At 40.9% G+C, this 23,012-nt stretch overlaps 1 long non-coding RNA gene across 1 annotated transcript; it reads left to right on the forward strand.

Annotated features, from left to right (window-relative positions):
* Positions 1-600: 600 nt before the first annotated feature.
* LOC111955264 (uncharacterized) lies at positions 601-21,063 on the forward strand. Its single transcript, XR_002876096.2, has 3 exons — positions 601-1,338; positions 6,608-6,791; positions 18,194-21,063. It is a non-coding gene; the product is annotated as an uncharacterized lncRNA (long non-coding RNA).
* The last annotated feature ends 1,949 nt before the right edge of the window (positions 21,064-23,012 follow it).

The raw sequence follows: 23,012 nt of genomic DNA on the forward strand, positions 1-23,012 counted from the left end.
ATTTTCTTTAGAAATGTAGTGAAGTAAAAGTAGTCAAAAATATAAATAGTACAGATACCCCCCAAAACGACTTAAGTAAAAATAATTTAAAGTACTAATTAAGTACTTTACACTACTGCGCATTGTTACAAAATGTGGGAGGTGCATAGCGATGTGATACAGAGCTCGATTTGGCCTCCGCACAGAGCCTTTGGATTGCATTGCCAGAGCAATGATAAATTGGCTTTAATTAGGCCTATTTAAACGAGAAGCAGCCATTCTGGAACCAACAAATCCCGGACTCCCTCAACTGGTTAAGCGAAGCCGGAAATGTTAAACCCTATTTCTGGAATACCCACCAGAGGGGTATCCTACGAAGCAAGCGAGATATACGCAGGGTTTTCTAAAGTTAACCAGCTTCAGTTAGCTTCACATTCCAGCTCAGGCTTCATCCGTACCATTACGGTGGATATTGCTCGTCCACCTGCCGCTAACTCTAGCAGGCTTGTAACTGCATGTGTAAGGGGCTGAATACAGTTGTATTCCAGCCACTAGGAGGTACTCTGGTGAAGCCCATGGGAAATAAATAAATATAGTTTAAGTGAATTGGGGACAGGAAGAATAAGAAACAAAAAAAGGGCTGTAAACTGTTGTTACATGTGCTGACATGATTAAAAGGGAAGTAAACCGTACCTTCCATGTTGTAGTTTATATTATACGCTCATAGAAAGGGTAACAAATTTGGAGGCACCGCTGAGATGTATTTTCATGTGAGCACCGGCCCATATTCCTGGAACGAACAACGAGCGAGAGACATTGGGAGAGTAGCTAGCTAGCTAACGTTATCAGGCTAACCACCAAACAGATTGTAGCTATCTTGCCATTGCCTGCATTGTCGTTGTTGCCACGTTAGTAGGACAATATGAGTCGAGAGAGGGAAACGTTGTTGGATGAAATCGAGCAGAGTTTATGGACTTTAACTGATGACAATTTATGGCACATGTGTGTAACGTTACGTTGTGGAATAGGAGGTGTAGATGACTGAAGTAAAAGGAAAGAGCCATCGCGCTTTGCGGCGCAAATTGATGGAAGATTACTGTGAGAAGGAGGATTTAATGGAATCAGAGGATGAGGGAATGTCTTGGCTGATTCAACTGAAAGACGAAATCAAAGGAATATCGGACTCTGAGGATAATGTGAAAAGTCTGCCTACAAGTCCCAGCCAGTCGGCGCCAATGATGCAAGTGGACAGCGGAGAGATGGGAGCTGCAGCAGAACGAAAAGAAGAGGGAGGGGCTCCTCAGCCCAGCAGAGAAGTGGTCTCAGCTCCAGAAAGGCATCCGCCACAGAGAGAATGGAGTGAGTATGTCCAGTTATAAAGACTTTAAAATCCATGGACAGATAGGAGATCAGAATCAGAAAGATAAGCTCAGCTTCAGCAGCCTAGAACATCAGATTGAAAATGGACAGAGAAAAGGGTACCATGAATTAGAAATCATACAAGCAGTAACCAGAGCTGTGAGCCCAGGGCTTAAAATGAGGAGTTATCTGGAGGGAAAAACAGACATGACACTCTACACACTAAGGCAAATCTTGAGGACACATTATGCAGAGAAGGATGCTACTGAACTGTATCACAAGTTGACTAAAGCAACACAAGAGCCGGGAGAGTCTGCCTTGGACTWCCTAGTCCGAGTCTTTGACCTGAGAKAGAAAYTGTTATCAGCCTCAGCTRGTGCCCAATCAGGACTGAAATATGGKACAGAGTTAGTCAAGAGCKAATGCKTGCAGGCCATTGTTACAGGATTAACAAATGATAATGTCAGGGCAGAGATGAGAGTGCATCTCCAGAATATTAACACCAGTGATGAACTGTTGCTTGAGAAAATGCTAATTGCCCAGGGCAATGAAAGCGAACGTATGCAAAAGGCCAGGATTTCACGTAAGTTCACACCCACACGAGTGAACGCAGTACTGAGTGAGGATAACGGGGATAGCAGAGAGGAATGTGCACAGGCAGAGCCCTCACGGACCACAGTCCAAAAGCAATACAATCCTCTACTGAGTAAAATTGATGCGCGCAATGAAGCAATCAAAGAACTGACCTGTAGCCTCATTAGTACAGTCAGTGCAGGGCCAGGGTGACAGTTCAGTTGGGAATCGCTCCAACAGAAAACCAAGTCCAACCAACAGGGAGAAAAGAAAATGCAAAAGTTGTTATGAGACTGATCAACAGACTTTCCATCATTGCTACAAATGTGGCAGTGATAGCCATTGGGTAGTAGGATGTAGGATCAGGGGCAACGCATATCCCCGATCGGGGAAACGCCTGGGGGTCACAACCATGGAACGGGGAATGACCTCAGATACATCTAGCTCCATCCAGTGTTGCAGCGGCTGCAGTGCAAAGGTAGAGAGAATCTCAGAGTTGAAGTTGTGTTCATTGTGTCATAAAGCTGCCTATTGTTCCAAAGTGTGCCAACAGGATCATTGGAAACAGCACCAACCAACATGTAAGACTGCTCGCAAGACTGACCACAACTCCCCTTGTCCCATGACACAGAGAGAGTGGGGGCCAACTACCCCAGCCACCACAGGACATTGTAATATAGCACAGCTCATTGGTAAAAGATGTCAAGTGTGGTGTTATATGGAGGGTGTGAAGACACAGGGGCTCAGGTATCCATCATAAGTGAGGAATGGAGAAAACGTAATTTGCCACGCACACAAATTAGACCACCGGCAGAAATCATGGGCAATACAGAGAAACTGGATCTGAAGGCAGCCAATGGCACTGAAATTCCCTTTCTGGGTTGGATGGACATTTTGTTTTAGTTTGCTTGATCCCAAAGCTGAGGTCATTGTAGGAAAACAGTTGAGGGTTCTGATAATAGTCACAAATTAAAGACTGGAGAAACGAATCATTGAGTTTAATGTAATTGAAGAAATAGTTCAAACAAAAAGTAACAAGGAGCCCTCAGAGCTGATGTATACAGTAAATACACAGAGGACTGCTTGCTTACAGCAGGCAGACGTGACGTTGTCATTCCAGGTGGACAAACAACATGGATTCATCCCTGTATCCCAAGAGAGGTCCCCTTCAATGATGGAATTGTGTTATTTGAACCGGACGTGAGAGGGATCTGTGGCCTGGACTTACAAAGTCAGGTCGTGAAAACATCAAAACAACCATCTCGAAAAGTTGACATTGCAGTAGTGAATACTACCAAACATGACATTACCTTACCAAGACAAACAGTGATAGGGACATTACAGAGAGTAGTAGCGTGTCACCCGGTTCCTGTGCCCAGTGGAGAAAAGGTTACTGTAGCACAGGTTCAGGACAGATCCCCACCAGAGCCTGGCCCTGCAACGGTCACATAGAGTGGTGGGACCCACCTGTAGATGTTCAGCACTTGAGCCAAGAACAACAATAATTAATCAAACAGATGCTCAGAGAGGAATCAGCTGTTTTCGCCAAAGATGACATGGACATAGGGTGTATTGAAAATCTCAGAATGTGTGTTCATTCTGAGATTGACTGATAACATACCAGTGGCAAAGAGATACAACGGTGTGCCACGCCCCTTGTATGCTGAGGTGAAAAGCCACCATCAGGAAGTCAACTTCATCATACGCATCACCTCTGGTCTGTGTACGGAAAAAGGATGGGAGTTTAAGACTTTGTGTTGATTACAGGGGATTGAACAAGAAGACTGTTCTGGACAGGCATCCCGTACCCCGTATATAGGAAATACTTGATGGTTTGGGAGGAAACTCATGGTTTACAGTTTAAGATCAAGGAAAGGCTTTGTGGGAGAGGAGTCCAGAGAATACACTGCCTTCAGCAGCCCTTGGGCCTTATATGAATGGAATAGAATTCCCTTTGGCTTATCAAACAGTCCCTCTGCCTTCCAACAAAGCATGGAGGAAAGTTTAGAGGGTATAAGAGATCTGTGTACCATATTTGGGTGATGTTCTTATTTTTAGTCATCATTTGAACAACATGTGGAAGATGTCCCTCAGGTACTCAGGCAGCAAAATAAATGGGGTATTAAACTCAGGGCTGATAAGTGTGACCTATTCAAGAATGAGGTCCGTTATTTAGGAAAAATAATTTCTGCTGAGGGTTACAGAATGGATGTTAAAGAAATTGTAGCAGTGCAAGAACTGGTAAACAGGCCACCAACAAACATGAGAGAGCTGAGGAAACTACTGGGGTTTCTAGGGTACTATACGGGTTATGTACAGAACTTCTCACAACATGCATAATGTCTCCATGACTTACTAGCAGTGAAGTCAGAGACCCCAGCATCCGGGAAGCGAAGGACCAAGGTAGCTATGCAGTCAGGACAGGCTCTGCCCCACCAGAAAGTTATATAGGAGGATGCTCACCAGAGAGCATTATTTTATTTATTTTTATTTCACCTTTATTTAACCAGGTAGGCCAGAGTTACACAACACAGAGTTACACATAAACAAACGTACAGTCAATAACACAAAATAAAAGAAAAATATAAAAATCTATATACAGTGTGTGCAAATGTAGAAGAATAGGGTGGTAGGCAAAAAATAGGCTCTAGTGGTGAAAATATTTACAATTTAGCATTAACACTGGAGTGATAGATGTGCAGATGATGAATTGCAAATAGAGATACTGGGGTGCAAAAGAGCAAGAGGGTAAGTAATAATATGGGGATGAGGAAGTCGGGTGTGCTATTTACAGATTGGCTGTGTACAGGTACAGTGATCGGTAAGCTGCTCAGACAGCTGATGCTTAAAGTTAGAGAGGGAGATATGACTCCAGCTTCAGAGATTTTGCAAATTCGTTCCAGTCATTGGCAGCAGAGAACTGGAAGGAAAGGCGGCCAAAGAAAATGTTGGCTTTGGGGATGACCAGTGCAATATACCTGCTGGAGCGTGTGCTACGGGTGGGTGTTGCTATGGTGACCAGATAAGACGGGGCTTTACCTAGCAAAGACTTATACAGTTGAAGTCGGAAATTTACATACACCTCAGCCAAATACGTTTAAACTCAGTTTTTCAGAATTCCTGTTATTTAATTGGAGTACAAAAATTCCCTGTCTTAGGTCAGTTAGGATCACCACTTTATTTTAAGAATGTGAAATGTCAGAATAATAGTGGAGAGAATGATTTATTTCAGCTTTTATATCTTTCATCACATTCCCAGTGGGTCAGTAGTTTACATACACTCAATTAGTATTTGGTAGCATTGCCTTTCGGGTAGCCTTCCACAAGCTTCCCACAATAAGTTGGGTGAATTTTGGCCCATTCCTCCTGACAGAGCTGGTGTAACGGAGTCGGGTTTCTAGGCCTCCTTTCTTTTTTTCTTTTTTCTTTTATTTTCTTAAAAAATAAATAAATAATTATTTACTACAAAAAACACAAGGGGTAACATTAAAGTATTAGAACATGATGGACAAACAATACAGCATCAAGACACTATCAAACATGTATCAGTCTTTCCGCAACAGAGCCATCCGTATGTGTGAGGGTGCGTGTGCACGATAGTGATATAAAATATGTCAGAGTTTCCTTTTTCATGATCACAATCTTGTGAAGCCCGAACCCTCCAAGATCCCACCACAGTTCCCCAATAGCTGTCCCTCAACCATTCGAGACCCCTCCCACAGTCCCCCCCCCCCACAGGGGAAAAAAATAAAATACAATGAATTAAATTCCATAGGATTGAGGTCAGGGCTTTGCGATTGGCCACTCCAATACCTTGACGTTGTTGTCCTTAAGCCATTTTGTCACAACTTTGGAAGTATGCTTGGGGTCATTGTCCATTTGGAAGACCCATTTGCGACCAAGCTTCAACTTCGTGACTGATGTCTTGAGATGTTGCTTCAATATATCCACATACTTTTCCTACCTGTAAACATCCGACTTCAACTGTAGATTACCTGGAGCCAGTGGGTTTTTCAACGGATATGTAGTGAGGGCCAGCCAACGAGAGCATACAGATCGCAGTGGTGGGTCGTACAGTTGAAGTCGGAAGTTTACATACAGTTAGGTTTGAGTCATTAAAACTCATTTTTCAACCACTCCACAAATTTCTTGTTAACAAACTATAGTTTTTGCAAGTACTAACTGACCCAAGACAGGGAATTTTTACTAGTACTAAATGTCAGGAATTGTGAAAAACTGAGTTTAAATGTATTTTTTACTGGTCTTTTTATTTTATTTTATTTTATTGGTCTTCATCTCGTGGCTCAGTCATTTCATTCGCGATAAATGGAGTTAACCGTGAGTTATGCCGCGTTCAAAACAACTGTCACTGGGGGAAAAATGAAATCGGAATTCCAAGTCGGAAACTCAGGCATCTTTCTAGAGCTGACTTCCCGACCTGAAGTTCACTGACGTCATGATTTAAACTCGTTCCCAGTTGTCTTGAAAGTACCATTAGCATTCCCCGGAGCAGGTTAGATATGAATGCACCTGGCTAAAAGGTGAGCCACTTTCGTATGACCGGTTATCCCAAGTTGAACTCAGAGTTGGCCAAAGTTACCTCGCTAACTCTTCAAACCTGCTTCGTACGTAAAACAATATATAACATTGTTTTGCAAGATCCATGTAAAACACTGACTTTTCTCTGGGTTTTCAGTTGCTAGGTACCAGTAAGTAGGAACAGCTGAAGAGAGGGCTGCAGAAATAAAAATACGATTGTTTAGAAGAGGTGGACATTGGAGGATGAGATGAGAACCTTCAGCAAGAAGAAAGCAGATACTGCTCTGTGGCCACTCCTTCAACACCACTGCCAACCACAAAATGGACAAACACTGCAAACGGTAAGAGACATTCATTATAAATGTAATCACATTAATCTGTCATCCCTTCAATCCTAATTCACTTTCCACACGACTTTATTTCTTCACCCTCAATTTCCATACCTGCTTAGAGATTGACAACCATACATGAGGATTATATATTGTGTCCTGTGAGTATTTATAACCGAACGATGTATAGTTTCATCAAAGTAAAAATATTCTGAGTGCTGTCTATTAATTTGACAGTGGTTACAATTCCCTAGGACCGTTCCTAGCTCTATACCAAAACAATTGGTGGGGACCACATATTATTGTTTTCGTAACAGAATGGAGCTTTAATATGGCATCTAAGGATACTAACCAAAATCGAAACAGATGCTCCAGAAACCTCAAGTGAGAATTTTTTGGGACAAATATTTTAGATTTCACTGTAAATAAATCAAAACTATTGATTAAAAAAAGCAGAGCTTATGAAATTAATTTATACATTACCAGCTTGTTTACTCATTTGACTCTTACTAATTTGGAACCAATATTAAGGTCTTTAGGCCATTTATTAAATAAATAAAATGTTTCCTTTTAATACTAGAAAAGCCTGGCCTCTTTGGGATCCCCATTCAGGCCAATGAGGGATAATTTTGAATCAACATTCAGTCTAATAAATACATTTTCAGTTTAATAAATACATTTTCAAAATACTACTTTGGTTGTGTTTATGAAGGTCTTGGGTAACATTATAATACAAAAAAAATTATTTCCAAGAACACAAATACATTTTCATTAGTTTGTTACTGCAGGCTGTCTGTTGCTGGCATGCTCAAGTGTGGAGCGCATGGAACAGTGGTTATTCTTGGAAAAAGTACTATTTTGAGACTGATTTGGCAATGGTAAGTGTTTTGGAAACCTAAGAATCTGCTGTTTCTGATACTGTATAGAAATGAAATCGAAACATCTTATCTGCATGTGACTATGTAGGAGGATTTGAAAAAGTCCCTTTTTGGCGCTCAGGAAAAAATGGCCTCTTAACTGCTTATAACACAAATTCTGTTAGTGATATTGAAATCCTAACAACTTATGACTAATTAAGGAAAAGTTAAGGATGGACGGGGGAATTACTTTAAAAATGTCAGAGATATTATCCCCTTGACCTTTCTTGTGTTAAACACATTTGAGTCTGAAAAAAGTGATGTAACTGTGAACCCAGAATATCTACATTATTTTTGACTACCTATCATAAAAGTAATTTTGGAACATTAAAGTCAATGTCTTGAAGTACTCAACACAAGATTTTACTTGTTTTAAACACACATTTATTTTCTCTAACCCAAATGATTGATACATTTTTTTCTACTTTACTCAGTCTCTTGAAAGGTTCATGAGAAGAAATGATGAATGGACAAAAGACCCATAGACATTAAAACCAGTAGATGGTGATAGCACTGACGTCATCCACGTATTCCTATGGAAAACTCTCGATGGCTGTGCATCATCAGAGATACTTTTGAGGATATGAGAAACCAGAGACACTTTTGAGGAGATGGCAATCTCATATTAACTCCCATTGTTGCCCATGCGTCGTATTGGCTGAGCTGTACATTCAGGGCGATTCTAGGACAAGTAGAACTCTCCGTCAACGAGTGAAATGGAGTCAATTGGGCGCTAGCTCAAAAACCCAACATTAGCATGAATTTTGTAAACAAGACATTGCAAATCTTTTCTGAGATGTAAGATAAATAACTTGTTCTCTGTAATATTGTACAGTTTTGGAATCGTGACATTACGTACTTTCACGGGAAATAGGCAGTTTTCTCGACTCACCCTGACTTTGAGAAGGGATTGGGTGATTAGCTTAGCAGCCACGTGATGCTGCTTAACAATGAGAACGCGATTGGTCGACGGTGCTGTGTGGACGTTATATATTGAATTATGTGATTCCTTTCTCTACTATCTCAGGCGTCATGTTGCTAAATGGCACCAAAAAATAGCTAAGAATCATGTTGAAAGTGGCCGTAACAAGCAAAGGATCATGGTCGATGTAGTCACCCAAACAAGGGCACTGCGTTCATCCACCTCTGGCCTGCTCGCCTCCCTACCTCTGAGGAAGTACAGTTCCCGCTCAGCCCAGTCAAAACTGTTCGCTGCTCTGGCACCCCAATGGTGGAACAAACTCCCTCACGACGCCAGGTCAGCGGAGTCAATCACCACCTTCCGGAGACACCTGAAACCCCACCTCTTTAAGGAATACCTAGGATAGGATAAAGTAATCCTTCTAACCCCCCCCCTTAAAAGAGTTAGATGCACTATTGTAAAGTGGTTGTTCCACTGGATATCATAAGGTGAATGCACCAATTTGTAAGTCGCTCTGGATAAGAGCGTCTGCTAAATGACTTAAATGTTAAATGTTAAATGTTAGTCATTTTCATCCTGCCTGAGAGTCAACCATAATGGTTGTTTAGCAACACAACCGACGCCTAAGCAACTATGGGGCAAAACAGACTGGGTTGGCAGTTGGCTTAGATTGTTGAATATGGAAAGCCATTTGGCTCTTTGCGTGTAAAAAAAAAAACCCCATGTCAAATAACACTATTTGATGAGTCAAATAAGGTTTTAATTTTACATGTCAAATAAAAAAGTTGTATTGTTGTGTGCCTAATTTGCACGTGCAAAGCCAAGCGCCAACATTACGATCAGTAGCACTGTCAAAGCTGCTGTAAAAAATAAATAAAAGATTGCAAACAAGCACACTCCTTGGCCACGATGTAGTTACAATACTGCGTTGGTAATAAGTCATTATTATTTTGACTGAATGGGACAACGTCTGTGTTAGCATTTGAAATAAGATCAGGATCAAACGAGCAGGATCAAAAATGTTAGCAAATATATTTTGATGCAGATGTTATTAGCAACTTTTTGGGGTAGTTAGCTTTAGCTTGGTACCTAGCGAGCACCAATGCAACCAGCCTGTAAACAATGACCAGATGACACTGAAGCCATTTTCAATATTCTTAGTATTGATTTAGGAATCCATGTGACTAAATATTAGCTAGGCAACCACTTGTTGTTCTCCTATTGAAATCGAACTTCAGTTCATTAAAATAACTAGCTAGCTAGATAACGAACTAAACAAGCTAGCCAGCTATTTAACCCTGTTGCCCCAAGTTAACGTTATAAGCAGCTAGCTGGCTTCATCTGGCTAGTGCCGCTTGACCGGACCGGGTTATGTGTTGTGGAATTTACGGCTCGCCCTTTAAATAAAAGTCCCTCTGAAAGTGATGCAAATGGATACAAATAGTGGAATCATGCCATATTTAGACTAGATAATGCGAAACAAGGTTGGAGTGTTGGAATGTGGAGCAATGAAATGGGGTATCAGTCTACTCAGTACCGAAGTTCTCCTCAGAGTTTTCAGACTCCAAAACATCCATGTTGTATTGTTTTTCCTCTGGAATAGTGTTCAACAAACACATAATAGCTTGACTGGTACAATAAATGTGGATCATTTCACAGTTGTTTCAGAGTCCCGCAATATGAGCTACAACACAAATATTTGTGTAATCTATTCGCAGTTGTTTTCTGTGGGTTTCCATTAGCAGACCAAAACCCAATTTTATTGATCCACAATGTACAGAGCAATATGAATGTCAATACGCACAATAAGCTGACTGAGGAGGTGATTTCTCACAGTCAAAGTCACGCAATAAGAGCTACAATGCTAATATTTGTTTAAACTCTTCACAGTTGTGTTCTGTGGGTGTCACTGAGTAAATTGATACCCCATGTCATTGATCCACAATGCATAGGTAATGGTGTACAGTAGGGATGCACGATATATCGGTGAACATATCGGAATCGGACGTTATTAGCTAAAAATACCAACATCGGTATCGGCCCGATGTCTAGTTTAACGCCTATGTGCAAAACCGATGTCAAAGCTGACGCACATACCTATATAACGTAAGCACATGATGTAATGATGCCATGTACAATTTGGCGCTACACGTGCAACACAGTATTCCTATCCTAGCCCACAATGTCAGCTGTGTAGATCGAACAGTCAAAAAGTCGAGCAGTCATTTGAAAGAGTAAGAACATTTCAGGGAGACAACTCAAAGGTGAAATCCATTAACACCAAGTTAATTTAATTCATTGCCCTTGACAATCAACCGTTCTCTGTCGTGGGTGATGTTGACTTTCGCGACTGGTCGAACACCGGTACATACTACCAAGTCCTCTATTTTTCAGATGTTGCCCTACCGGAGTTACACAGTAACAGCGTCACTGCTATTAGCTTCACAACATAAACGCCGTTTGGGTCTTTGCGTGTCAAAAAAGATACACGTCAAAAAACACAATTTGACAATAACACAATTTGGCTTTAAATAGGGCTTTTAATTTGACACGTCAAATAACACAGTTCTATTATAGAATGTTGTGTGTTCTGAATTTGCACGTGCAAGCCAAGCGTCACCACTACTATCAGTAGCAATGTCAAAGCTGGCAAACAAGCAAATACTGGCCACGAACGATGTGTTTACAATACTGCGTTGGTAATAAAGCATAATTTTTTCGCCCGCTACTTCTGGGGTAGCTAGCTAGCTTTAGCTTGGTACCTAGCTAGCACCAATACAACCAGCCTGAAAACAATGACCAGTATTTCTGCAGTCATTTTCATTATTCTTAGCAATGATTCAGGAATCCTTGTGAGTAAGTATTAGCTAGGTAGCCAGTTGTTGTTCGCATAATGAAATTAAACTTCAGTTCATGAAAATAAATAGCTAGGCAGCTACTTAACACTGTTGCCCAAAGCTAGCGTCATCTGGCTAGTGATGCTCGACCGGACCTGGTTATATGCTGTGAAGCTAGCCACAATAAGGATTAGGCACAATAGTGTAATTTGAGGTTTACCTTCAAAATAAAAGTACCTCTTTGAAAGTGATGCAGAAGGTAACAATTGGTGGATTCATGCCATATTTAGACGAGATAATGTTAAACAAGGTTGGAATGTGAAGCAATGAAATGGGGTATCAGTTTTCTCGGTTACACCCACAGAACACAACTCTGAAGAGTTTATGCAAATACACTACCGGTCAAAAGTTTTAGAACACCTACTCATTCAAGGGTTTTTCTTTATTTTTAAAAATATTTTCTACATTGTAGAATAATAGTGAAGACATCACAACTATGAAATAACAGACATGGAATCATGTAGTAACCAAAAAATGTTAAACAAATCAAAATATATTTCATATTTGAGATTCTTTAAAAAGCCACTTATTGTGGCCTTGATGACAGCGTTGCACACTTGGCATTCTCTCAACCAGCTTCATGAAGTAGTCTCCTGGAATGCATTTCAATTAACAGGTGTGCTTTCTTAAAAGTTAATTTGTGGAGTTTCTTTCCTTCTTAATGCATTTGAGCCAATCAGTTGTGTTCTGACAAGGTAGGGGGGGTATACAGAAGATAGCCCTATTTGGTAAAAGACCAAGTACATATTATGGCAATAACAGCTCAAATAAGCAAAGAGAAATGACAGTCCATCATTTTTTAAAGACATGAAGGTCAGTCAATACTGAACATTTCAAGAAGTTTCTTCAAGTGCAGTTGCAAAAAGCATCAAGCGCTATGATGAAACTGGGGCGGCAGGTAGCCTAGTGGTTAGAGCCTTGGACTAACCGAAAGGTTGCAAGATCGAATCCCTGAGCTGACAAGGTAAAAATCTGTCGTTCTGCCCCTGAACAAGGCAGTTAACCCACTGTTCTTAGGCCGTCATTGAAAATAAGAATTTGTTCTTAACTGACTTGCCTAGTAAAATAAAAACGGGCTCTCATGAGGACTGCCACAGGAATGGAAGACCAAGAGTTACCTCTGATGCAGAGGATACGTTCATTAGAGTTACCAGCCTCAGAAATTGCAGCCCAAATAAATGCTTCACAGAGTCAGCATCTTTCATGTCATACCATGGCATTTACACATAAAACAAGGAGGATGTTCCTTATCGTGGATGTAATGGCATGTTCAATAGAACAGATTCAATGAAACTAGAACACCTTTCAGCGTCATAGTAGAAGTCAGGGAAATGTCAGGGAGTGAGTCAACTCTTAAATTATCTTGCCATCTTATATTATGAAATCTAATGACAAACCAAACCAGTTTTAAATCAACCAGTACTGTTTAGGGTGTGTCTAGTTATTTATTGGCGGTTGGCAATGCCTAAGACGACAATAAATAATCAGAAACTTGAAATCACATTTCACATATCCAAATAGTGTTGTGTAAGGGTAAGTTGTACAATTCACATCTGATAAATACAAGTTAGGATTCGTTACGATTGGGTCACTGCAAATCGTTAGTTGGGATGTGTGCAAAAAAAAGTATATCATTGGTCAAAACACTGACACACTGACTGGGGATGTTGCTCTTCGCAAGATGACACGTTTTCTCTAAATGAATACATTTCTACCTGTACATATGTTTTGTTACTGTCGCAAGTAGCCATCCTATAAGCAGGAAGGAGTTCTATAGAAATAATCCACTTCACAGAGGTTTAACGGCATGCACCAGGCAAATTTTTATAGTACGATAGTATAAATACAGGTTGTAAATACACCTGGCTGGCTAAGTTTTCGGAAATATCCTGTATATATCCAATATTTGTATTCATTCTGACTCTAATTCTGGTTAGGCTAAAGTTGTAAAAACAATAAAGGGCTTTTTACAATGCTGAGACAAACAGAGCCAAGCTCTACTGAGCTGTCATCCACTAGTTGCTGGAACCATGCTGGAAAGGACAATGTTACAAGAAAATATCCAAGCCAGCACTGTATGGTTCAATAGTGTGAAAGAGTATACGTTAACACAGCAACTTACCTCACCACCTTGATTAAGTGGTAGACAATTCTTATGAATCATCTTAAAGTGGCTTAGCAATGAATTGATCAATGAAACACTGCATTTTACAATGCCTCACCAGCCTGGAAAGCTTTCAACACTAATATGTTCTGGGTTTGTCATCAACATATTTCACACATTCGACGTCATATGCAGAGGTGTCTCTACATGTCTGGGTGTTATGTGTAATTAAGACAGTCAGACAGACGCACACCAGAATAGAAAGGGCGGTTATTTAGGAACATTCCAACTCAAGGTGTCTTTAAAAAAAGGCACTCCCTTCCCCAACGTCAAAATATCTTCACAAGACCCTCCCCTTGTATTGTAAAAAAAAATTGCACACCCTCCGTCCTCATAGAATTAACTCAAAATAATTTTTAACGATAACTGTAGCTAGCGACCCTGTGTTTCTAAACATGGATATCAACTTTGCCACTTCAGCATGTTTTTGTGGCACAGTAGATGCCATGCAGGGCTATGGGCCAGAAGGTTGAGGGTTCGCCGACCACCACGGACTCTACAAACTCATACAAATTAACATTTCTCATCCATAGTTACAGTCAAGTTCACTCAAAGAACACTTACACAATATTAGTGCCTTTATAGAAAGAGTAAACATACTGATCATCTGGTTTTACAAAACTTGCTTTCTAGGATAGAGAAAATATTTCAAAATATTCGAATGAACACCCTTATTTTAAATACCGGTACTGGGGTGGGGAGGTCATCCAAAATACGGGAGGGTTGTCCAACTTTTTTGTTTATTTTTGCTTTTGGGAGGGTTGTGTGTTTTTTTTATTGGGAAAAGGGGAGGGTAGTGCAGTTGTCCCCCCCCCCTGGTTTACATTCGCTTTTTTTGCAGGATTAACTATATAATGTCTTCTATCTTAGCCACATTTCCTCATCTGCTTGCATACCCCTCCCCTATATCAAGGTGTTTTGGTACTTCCCTTAAGCACTACACTTTTCCTCATGCTAACTTTTACTATACCACTGGTCAGTATAGCCTACTAGTATATCCTGCCCTACATCCACATGAATCCACAATAAGAAATATGAATAGCTGATAGGCAGCAGAGAGGCCAGTTGCATCATTGCGCATGAAAGAACAGTGAAGACATGAAACACGCAGCTCAAAAAGTTCCCCTATTGATCATGTTTAGGGACAATATCCTACCTAGACTAGCCTACAACACCTCAATGCAATGAATAATTGCATTATTGTTTTCAACTGAGTACAAAATTCTACTCTAGGCTGCTTTGAAAATGTCATTTGAATAACGGCGCAAAAGCCCTGTTTCATTTAATTTGGATCAGTTGTAGGTCTACTCTCGACGGTGTAGAAGTTCTAGAAAAATAGAGTAGCAGGCCAGTCTGGCTTTTTATTTCTGATACTGAGATGTGGTCTGTTGCTGATCATCATTCTGCCAAGTCTTCGTACAATAGTGTGGCCACATGCTCCCGGCAGGCCCAGTTATTCAGGAAAGCTTAACATGAGCTCTGCTTAGTCTTCAATCCGAGCGGCTATTCCTCGCACACCTAGAACCTAACGTATCAATATAGCCTAAATATTGGTCATTTAACTTTGAAAAGGTATTACCTTTATGTGCCATGAACACAACCAGTCACAGTGTTTTAATCTGATTAGGCTACTTCAAAAGTCTCCTGTAGGCATGTGCATGGTCGTCCAAATTATCATTCCAGCATCTTCAAAATGGCTTCACATTAACCAGGTTTCCATCCAAATCAAATCTAATTGTATTTGTCACATGCGCCGAATAGTGAAATGCTTACTTACATGCCCTTAACCAACAATGCAGTTTTAAGAAAAATAAATGTTAAGTAAAAAATAGATAAAAATAACAAATAGTTCAAGAGCAGCAGTAAAATAACAGTAGCGAGGCTATATACAGGGGGTACCGGTACAGAGTCAATGTATGGGGGCACAGGTTAATTGAGGTAATATGTACATGTAGGTAGAGTTAAAGTGACTATGCACAGATAATAACCAGAGAGTAGCAGCAGTGTAAAACGAGGGGAGGGGGATATAGAGGTCTGGTATAGAGGTCCTGGATGGCAGGAAGCTTGGCCCTAGTGATGTACTGGGCCGTACACACTACCCTCTGTAATGATGCAACCAGTCAGGATGCTCTCGATGGCGCAGCTGTAGAACTTTTTGAGGATCTGTTGACCCATGGGGGAATAGTCTTTGTCGTGCCCTCTTCATGACTGTCTTGGTGTGTTTGGACAATGATAGATTGTTGGTGATGTGGACACCAAGGAAATTGAAGCGCTCAACCTGCTCCACTACAGCCCTGTCTATGAGAATGGGGGCGTGTTCGGTCCTCCTTTTCCTGTAGTCCACAGTCATCTCCTTTGTCTTGAACACTTTGAGGGAGAGGTTGTTATCCTGGCACCACAGGAACAGGTCTCTGACCTCCTCCCTATAGGCTGTCTCATCGTTGTCGGTGATCAGGCCTACAACTGTTGTGTCATCAGCAAAATTAATGATGGTGTTGGAGTCGTGCCTGGCTATGAAGTGATGACTGAACAGGGAGTACAGGAGGGGACTGATCACACACCCCTGAGGGGCCCACGTGTTGAGGATCAGCATGGCAGATGTATTGTTACCTACTCTTACCACCTGGGGGCCGCCCATCAGGAAGTCCAGGATCCAGTTGCAGAGGGAGGTGTTTAGTCCCAGGGTCCTATGGTATTGAACGCTGAGTTGTAGTCAATGAATAGCATTCTCACGTAGGTGTTCCTTTTGTCCAGGTGGGAAAGAGCAGTGGGGAATGCAATAGAGATTGCATCATCTGTGGATCTGTTGGGGCGGTATGCAAATTGGAGTGGGTCTAGGATTTCTGGGATAATGGTGTTGATGTGAGCCATGACCAGCCTTCCAAAGCACGTCATGGCTACAGACATGAGTGCTACGGGTCGGTAGTCATTTAGGAAGGTTATGTTAGTGTTCTTGGGCACAGGGACTATAGTTGTCTGCTTGAAACATGTTGGTATTACAGACTCAGTCAGGGACAGTTTGAAAATGTCAGTAAAGACACTTGCCAGTAGGTCAGCGCATGCTCGGAGTACACGTCCTGGTAATCCGTCTGGCCCCGCAGCCTTGTGATTGTTGACCTGTTAAAAGGTCTTACTCACATCGGCTACGGTGAGAGTGATCACACAGTCGTTCGGAACAGCTGATGCTAACATGCATGCTTCAGTGTTGCTTGCCTCGAAGTGAGCATAGAAGTAATTTAGCTCGTCTGTTAGGCTCGTGTCAATGGGCAGTTCGCGGCTGTGCGAGCTGTGCTTCCCTTTTTATGAGAGTAAAGTACGTTAAAAAAAATGTCAGGACAGGCCTGATGATAACAGCCATTTTGTCTAGGTAAACTTACCAAATGTCGACAAAATAAAATAGGCTGGACAAGGTGGGATATTTTTGTGTCGGTCAAATTAATAATGCGAGAAATGTTGGTGGAAAATGCTTTTCAAGTAAACTTGGATTCATGTGATGATATGTTGTGTGGTTCTTCCAATACAACTCGGGAAAGCATGCAGTTTATTAGGCTACAAATTAAATAAGTTATGATAAACTTCAGTGTGGTGAAAGTGATGATTGATGCTGCAGTTGGACCTCGAAGCCAGCTCCACTGCATTTTTTTCGTTGTTCCCCTCTAATCAGGGACTGATTTAGGGACACCAGGTGTGTGCACTTAATTATCAGGTAGAACAGAAAACCAGCAGGCTCTGGACCTCGTAGAGTAAAAGTTGAATACCCCTGATGTAGGCTATACCCACAATGTATCTGCTAGCTGTTAGCTAGAGCACACGTGCAAATACAAGAGTGGGCACATTCGCTACACAGTGCATTCAGAAAGTATTCAGACCCCTTGACTTTTTCCACATTTCGTTACATTACAGACTTCTTCTAGAATGTATTTAATTATTTTTTCCCTCATCAGTCTACACAATCTACCCATAATAACAAAGCAAAAACAGGTTTTTAGAACTTTTTGCTAATTTATAAAAAATAAAAACCACATTTACACAAGTATTCAGACCCTTTACTCAGTACTTTGTTAAAGCACCTTTGGCAGCGATTACAGCCTCAAGTCTTCTTGAATATGGTTCTACAAGCTTGGCACATTTGTATTTGGGGAGTTTCTCCCATTCTTTTCTGCGTGCCCAGTTCCCAGTTGTTTTGAATGTGGAAATAGTGACGGCGTCAGCATCACTGGCTACTGACCTATTAAAAATMAGTGTGTTCTTCAAYCATGTCAGGYAACTGTCTTATYTGGGACACCGAATGAAGGGATGACGACTAACGTCTACCACCAGAAATAAATGCTAATAGGTACTGTATCTGTATTGGTTTGAAAGACAATTATAATATTTGCACATTGTTGTATTAGCAGAACAATAAGGATGGTTTATTCTACATGGAACCGTTGCACTTGAAAGTTATCAAAACACTTTGTTTAGAATATCTACATAAGTTCAGCAATTTGCACTTTTCTCTTATTACTTTGTAGGCTACTGCTGGACCCATGGCTTGAGGCAAACTCTGTCATATCCAGGATGAAGTGTCATGCCCTCCACCCCTCCTGCCACCTGACTGCACCTGTACGTACACGACAGAACCTCACCCAGAGACCTGTGATTGTCAGTATGTGGTTAGACAGCCAAATCCTTAGAAAATACCATAGAAATAGAATTGAATGCCATGCTATTTCTGGGACAGCTGAAGAACAAGGAGCATACAAATCTATCTGTTGTTCTCCTCTACACACAACTTATTTGTATTTTTGCTAGGTAGAGTGTAGGCATACTGTCTTTATAAGCACATCAATATTACAGCAGAAAATGTTTTGTCTTTACATGAAATTATAAAACTTCAAGTTGCAAGCTACTTTCATAGCAAGGTGTTGTAGAACGAGTGTCTCATGAAACACATTGCAGACAATGGTAAAACATGTGTATACTTTAAATGCATACATTCAACAGCTGATGATACCAAAATGAACAAATGGCCTGGAAATCACGCATTAGATGCCTTCACAGTATGAATAATAATTAGTATGTTGATTTTCATTGCTTACTGCATATGCTTTTACTGAACAGTACGTTCTAAATAATATGTAGTACGATTAGTACACAGAAGTATGTACTTTTAGTAAGTAGTAGGCAATACAGATATTGGACACGGACCATGCCTCGGGATTTAATGAATGTGAAATGTCATATGAATATAAATATATTCTTTCCCAGCACTGTCTCTAAGTAGGTTGGTATACAATGAGTCTTAAATCTGGTCACACCCTAAAAAGTCACACCCTCGAATATAAACGTACTCTCTAAAACTTGTTGTGTTTGCACCTAGCAAGTACAACGGAAATGCACAGACATTACATCCATATAAACAGTCCTTATTAGTCAAGAAGGCTCTGATAGTAACAATTAGACATGTTGAGTCAGGCATCACTGTCAGGGTTGTACAGGTTCACAAGTGATACTCACATGTTGAAAGAAACTCGCCCAAATTGCTTATCTAAATATTTTGGGTAACACTTTGTGAATGTTAAAGGTGCCATAACAACCTAATATTTAAAAATAATTCAAACGATACCAGAATAAGTAATTTTTTTATTACAGTATTTAGCAGCAGTATTGTTGCTGGTGTTGCTGACAGGATTAGTCCTGTGCACCACAAGGCTGTATTAGACTCTGCTGAGCTAAAGCCAAGGCATAAGCTTCTGGCTCAATGGGTGTTAGGCCGGGTATCTGTAAAGCACCTCCTGATCACCTCTGATGTAAAAAGGGCTTTATAAAAGAAACAATTGCTCTGACCTGAGTTCAAATAGTATTGAGCCTGTCTGGAGTGGAGTGCCAGAAAGATGTGGTTTGCTCTTTTGGGACTATTACAGTGGTCCCATTGTGCCAGGCAAGCTCAATCATCGACCACAGCTAGTTAGAGTATTTAGAATATACTATTTATCCAGGTCTGGTTCCAACCCCTTCTGCCACTGTGTCCTTGAGCAAGGCACATAAACCCCTGAACTGCTACCTGGGTACTGCTCTGAGGCTTACCTGATGCTCCCAGACTGTTGCGTGAATAGTATGTCAGAGGGTTGGGTACTGTGACAGGTGGAATACACATTTTAGTTGTACTGATAAACAAGGCAACATTAAACATGTCCTCCAACTAATAAATGTAAGATATTGTGTGTGACCGCATTTTATCCAATATATTGACCAGATACTCAAGTGGTCGCTCTAACAATGAAAATACATGTGTTCAAAATAGAAGGCAGTTAGCCTGGGTACCAGTCCAGGGCTTGACATTCAGGTAATTTCACTTGTGAGTGATTTTCATGTGTCATTTGCATAATAAAATCACATAATAAAATCATGGGATTTTTACAGTGTTTATAAATACAGGGTAATTGTGTGAATTTTACAGAGAGTAGAGGCCTAATGTTTATGAATTAAAATGGCCAACGTGCTTCCCGTGGATACTTTTTTATTGTCATGCCAGATACTCAAGGTTGTGACCTGGTCCGTGTACATCTTAGACAATGGTGTTCTGATGTAAAACGGAAACGTCAGCAACGTGAAAAAGGCACGTTTTTCTTTCCTTTTCAAATTTTTATTTTATTTTTTACATAAAACACATTGGTTGTTGTTATCTCGCTTTTTGCAGATGAACAAAAAAGTCGAGATTCTCGAGATGCAGCAGTGTGTATGAAGACTCTCCGGTGACAGTGTCCGAGGGGTTGGCTGAGAGAGTTTTTAAGGTGACTGTGGAGAGGGCCAGAGCGGGGAGCAACCCTTATASTGCATYRACACAGCCATGGAGCTATRGAGAACACTCCCTGTGGTACAGSCYTTARTGGTAAGACMGGGKGAAAGAAGGGATGAGGGAGGAGATGTGTGTAGGTGGTGAGGAGGCGGAACARGTCGTACTCTCTGTCCTGAAGAGGTTAGTGTGCGAGGGCGCTAACCTGCTACTCTCCCTCTGCTCCCTCTGAGGAAGAACATCCCGGAAAACATTACCTTCCTCTTCTTTTTGTGTGTTGTGTGTGTGTGTGTGTGTGTCCAGTTGTTTTAGTCTACTCATAAAAGTGTGTTTGTCTTTCAAGAAATTCCACAAATGAACTTTTAACAAGGCACACCTACCTCATGAAGCTGGTTGAGAGAATYCRAAGAGTGTGCAAAGCTGTCATCAAGGCAAAGGGCGGATACTTRGAAGAATCTCAAGTATAAAGTATATCTAGATTTGTTTAACACTTTTTTGGTTACTACGTGATTCCATATGTGTTTTTTCATAGTTTTGATGTCTTCACTATTATTCTACAATGTAAAACATTGTAAAAATAAAGTAAAACCCTTGAATGAGTAGGTGTCTCCAAACTTTAGACCGGTACTGAATGTGTATGTATGTACGTATGTACAGTATATGTCTATATACAGTGCATTTGGAAGGTATTCAGACCCCTCAACTTTTTCTATATTTTGTTACGTTACAGCCTTATTCTAAAATTGATTAAATTGTTTTCCCCCTCATCAATCTACACACAATTCCCCATAATGACAAAGCAAAAATACATTTTTAGAAATTTTAGCAAATGTATAAAACCTAAAAAATGTATATCACATTTTCATAAGTATTCAGATCCTTCACTCGGTACTTTATTGAAGCACCTTTGGCAGTGATTCCAGCCTCGAGTCGTCTTGGGTATGATACTACAAACTTGGCACACCTGTATTTGGGGAGTTTCTCCCATTCTTCTCTGCAGATCCTCTCAAGCTCTGTTAGGTTGGATGGGGTGCYTWGCTGCARAGCTATTTTCAGGTCTCCAGAGATGTTRGATCGGGTTCAAGTCCGGGCTCTGGCTGGGCCACTCAAGGACATTCAGAGACTTGTCCCGAAGCCACTCCTGCGTTGTCTTGGCTGTGTGCTTAGGTGATCTTTTGCCCCAGTCTGAGGTCCTATTTGATCTGGAGCAGGTTTTCATCAAGGATCTCTCTCTAAGTCTCTCTATAAGTTCCTGTTGAACACATCTTATTGAACGCGGAATGAGGGAGAACTTGGTTTGTTGTTTTGAAAGTGTATTGGAAAGTTTCTTAGTAGCTAGCTAACTTTTTAGTTTGTATCATTACGCCTCCCTACCTCTGAGGAAGTACAGTTCCCGCTCAGCCCAGTCAAAACTGTTCGCTGCTCTGGCACCCCAATGGTGGAACAAACTCCCTCACGACGCCAGGTCAGCGGAGTCAATCACCACCTTCCGGAGACACCTGAAACCCCACCTCTTTAAGGAATACCTAGGATAGGATAAAGTAATCCTTCTAACCCCCCCCTTAAAAGAGTTAGATGCACTATTGTAAAGTGGTTGTTCCACTGGATATCATAAGGTGAATGCACCAATTTGTAAGTCGCTCTGGATAAGAGCGTCTGCTAAATGACTTAAATGTAAAATGTAAATGTATCATTAGATATTGCTGTACTGCCGGAACTAGAAGCACAAGCATTTCGCTAAACTCGCAATAACATCTGCTAACCATGTGTATGTGACCAAGAACATTTGATTTGATTAGATTTTTTACTGTTAGAGTTCAGTGCAGCCTTTGATATTGTAATCTGTTGTTGAAAAAATGTATCTGTGGCTTTTCAACCCTTGCCATATCATGGATTCAGAGCTATCTATCTAATAGATCTCAATGGGTTTTCTTTAATGTAAGCTTCTCTAATGTCAAACATGTGAAGTGTGGTGTACCGCAGYGCAGCRCTCTAGAACCTCTACTCTTTTCTATTTTTACCAATGACCTGCCACTGGCATTAAACAAAGCATGTGTGTCCATGTATGCTGATGATTCAACCATATACCCATCAGAAACCACAACTAATGAAGTCACTGAAACCCTTAGCAAAGAGTTGCAGTCTGTTTTGGAATGGGTGGCCAGTAATAAACTGGTGCTGAACATCTCTAAAAATAAGATCATTGTAATTGGTACAAATCATTCCTTAAGTTCTAGACTTCAGCTGAATCTAGTAATGAATGGGGTGGCAGTTGAACATGTTGAGGTGACTAAATTACTTGGTGTTACATTTAGATTGTAAACTGTCATGGTCAAAACATATAGATTCCATGGTTGTAAATATGGGGAGAGATCTGTCCATAATAAAGAGATGCTCTGCATTTTTGACACCACACTCCAAAAAGCAAGTTCTGCAGGCTAGTTTTGTCTTATCTTGATTATTGTCCAGTCGTGTGTTCGAGTGCTGCAAGGAAAGACCTAGTTAAGCTGCAGCCGGCCCAGAACAGAGCGACACGTCTTGCTCTTCATTGTAAT

This window comes from Salvelinus sp. IW2-2015, linkage group LG30, assembly GCF_002910315.2.
Source record: "Salvelinus sp. IW2-2015 linkage group LG30, ASM291031v2, whole genome shotgun sequence".
NCBI lineage: Eukaryota > Metazoa > Chordata > Actinopteri > Salmoniformes > Salmonidae > Salvelinus > Salvelinus sp. IW2-2015.